Here is a 3,659-nt window from a genome sequence, read left to right on the forward strand (position 1 = left end):
ATGATAAGTATAGGAAAAATGTATAAATACAAAAAATAAAAAGAAAAAACAAATATTTACAATTCAATAAATCGAATCACAATTTTTAAACTCTTTGAATTTTTATTTTAAATAATATCTTGCAACCCGAAGAGGAATATGCTCACACGTTCATGCATCTTTCAAACATATCCTTGTACAATAATCTTTCTGTGCAACACCGTATGATGTTTAATTATTATTATTTTTTTCCTCAAAATTTTTGTGTAAAATGTCTTTAGTATATTTTTTTAAATCGTTTCCAATTTTAATTCTTACACCTAAGTTACACATATAAAAAAAATAAATAATTATTTCATGGTGAGAAATAAAATAGATATTATAAATGGGATCTTATGTTCAATTACTTTTGCCCATTAAAAGGTTACAAACTTAGAATTATTTAATAATATTGGATAAATTTTAGGTCCGATCCATGCCACTTTGCTTTATATTGAATCTGCTAATTTATTTTTTGAAAAATGAGAACTACATTTCATAACTATAACTTTCTTCTATAAGCTCCTCTATTTGGTCAAAATCTTAGAGTCCCATATGTTGCATGCATGGAAATATTTATAAGCAACTCCCCGAATTTTGAAATATATATATGTTGTTAGTTACCCTTAACTATTTTTAACTTTTCAGATAAGCCTTTTTCATATTCAAAGTTTTGGAAATAGATGAAGCGCATTCACTTCTAGATTCATAAATATTAAATACGTTCAAAATTAGTTATGTATTCTGTTATTTGATAAACGGTAATGTTAAAAAAAGAATTTATTTAAAATGATTTTATTTAATAATTTAAATTTATAATCTTATTTATATAATATCTAATATTACTTATTTATGTTAGTAATAATAATTGTCTTCCAAATATTTTGTTGCATAAAATGCCATATAATGTGTTACATACAAAAATTACAAGAATATGAGAGTTAGGAGCTTTTTGCAAATATGTAAAAAGAACTTTTTTTCTCTTGCATTATAAATAATTTTTTTTAGGTGAATAAAAATAATAACAGGCGTATTATTGTAAATCATCTTATATTCCTATAACTATAAATCTATATTTTACCACTTTTACTATTATTCTAAAATAAAAAATAGACATAAATATGTCAAATCAGTACGCATTTAAAAAAATGGGAAAAAGAAAGAAAACATAAAAAATAAACTTTTAGGGATGGTTAAGCTCTCATCCATGTGTGCTAACTCATATTGGTATGCTAAATCAACTTTAACACAATCGAAGTGTATCACTAAAGTTTCAATTAGTATCTCACTTCATTAAACTTCTGTGATACTCCAATTCATTTGGGAACTTTTAAAATTATTCCATTATATTAAGCTATTTTCTAATTTAGAAAATGAATATCATTCGAGAAGAGAAATTATGTCAAAGAATATTTCTTGACTTAACTATATTCTTCTTCTAGCTAGTAGGTATGACAACTTTCTTTGACTTAAATTATTCTACATAATTAAATTAATTTCTTTTTATAACAAATATAATAAATATTAGAAAACTAGTAAAATTTATTATTTTTAGCAGTATTTAATTATTAATATTTAAAAATGCAGACTAAAAATATATTGCTAGATTATATTACTAGACTAATAATTAAATTTATGGTTAAAAATATTGATAAAAAATAATAAATTTTTTTATCATTATTGAGCATTATTTCTCAATAAATAATTAAAAACATTTTAAGTATATTATTATTTCAAGTATTTTAATGTTTTTAGTTATTAGTTTTAATTATGTATATATTTTATGATCGAAATTAATGACTAAAAATAATAAAATATTTAAAACTATGATATACTTGAAATTCTTCGAAAATAATTTATTTGTTAAGTTAATTTAATGTATTTAAGAGCATAAGTAATTACACACTAACCACTTCTCAAGTCACATCTTGGAGGTAACAAGGTATAGTGCAGTAATAGAATATCTAGTTCTTGTCCACATCTTGGTAGAAATTTGATTAGCCACAACAACAACCAAATCCAATATATATAGGATTATAGGCGCAAAATCAAACCTCAGTTTTATCCATGAAGGGTTTGTAGAAAAGGCTTAAAGGCTTATTTCATAACAAACATATATACCATTCACCCTCCCCCATCATTAAAAGTTTGAAAATTTATACCAACATGAAGGCGATAAGAAAGAAACAAAAAACAAATAAATACATATGATAAGATAATGTCATAATAATTAAGAGAATGACATTTTATATGTAATTTTTTTAGATATTGAGTCTATTTATTTTCTAGGTAAATATGAATAACAATAAAAATCAATCAATAATAAACCAACATCAATATTTGATGTGTAGGTTTTAGATTTTAAGGGTGTAACACTTCTAAAAAAATATTGGTTAATTATTAGTTGATTTTTATTATTCCTATAATAAAATAGTCATTTCTTCCATGCATTATTAAATGAAAAAGATATATAAAGTTTACATACATGAGTCAATTCTATAATTTAAGATTAAAATATAATTAATTGTTATTTTTATTTATTATTTATTATATTTTATTTAAAAAGTTTAAGTGAGTTTAAAAGGTTAATTTTTCTTATATAAAAAAATGTTGGTGTTTTTGTTAAAAATAGAATTATTTTGAGAATGAATTTTTTCAATTTTTTTAACAATTAAATGAGTAAAATATAATCTTTTATCATTAATTTTATAAGTAAGACAAAAAATACAAAAAAAATTAAAAAATTAGAGATCAAACTTTACTCTTTTAATTATAAAAAAAATTAAAAAATATATTTTCAATTATTTTATATAATTATAAGTCGATAAATTTTGTAAATAAAAAATCAACACATAAAATATGTATTGAACATATATCAATATTTTAGCAACACACAGGATGTGCATTAAACATTTGTCAAGCTGCACAACACACCTTCTCTGTATTGTATTCTATATTTTTTACATATCTATAATATTATAATATATTTTAAATATTAATATTTAGCCAAAATATCATTTCCATATCTATATTAAAATAATTTTTAGAGTTCAGAATTTAGTACGAATTAATTTTCAAGACTAGAGAAGAGAATGTGCTTTCTCTTTCTTTCTCTCTCAATAAAAAAGTGGTCGTACTTATTTTATTTGAACATATACGATAGCTATTTGGATATAGAAAAGAAAATAAAAAAAAAGAAAATAAGAAGAAAAAAAATGAGTGAAAAGAAAATAGAAAGAAAAATAGAGTTATTTGTATGTTGTTTGGATTAAGAGAAAATAGATGAAAAAAAAATAGAGAGAAATTTTTTTTTTGTTTGGATGAAAAAAATTAGAAGAAAGAAAATTATAATAATATAAAATTACACTAATATCCTTATATATATTATATGTAAATTATAATTTATTAATGATAAGAAATAAATGTGTAATTTTATTCATATTGGCTTTATTTCTCTTCATTTTCTTCTCATTTGTGGATAGAAAATAATTTAGTGGGTCTCACATTTTTTTCTTTCCTCGCTATTTTTTCTTTTCATTCAAACAACTAAAAATTTACTTTTTCATTCATTTTCTTTTCTCCTATTTTTTTCCTTCAAAATTTCTCAATCCAAACAATGTGTAAATGATAAAAAAAAAGAT

Source organism: Arachis duranensis, chromosome 7 (assembly GCF_000817695.3).
Source record: "Arachis duranensis cultivar V14167 chromosome 7, aradu.V14167.gnm2.J7QH, whole genome shotgun sequence".
In the NCBI taxonomy this organism is placed as follows: Eukaryota; Viridiplantae; Streptophyta; class Magnoliopsida; order Fabales; family Fabaceae; genus Arachis; species Arachis duranensis.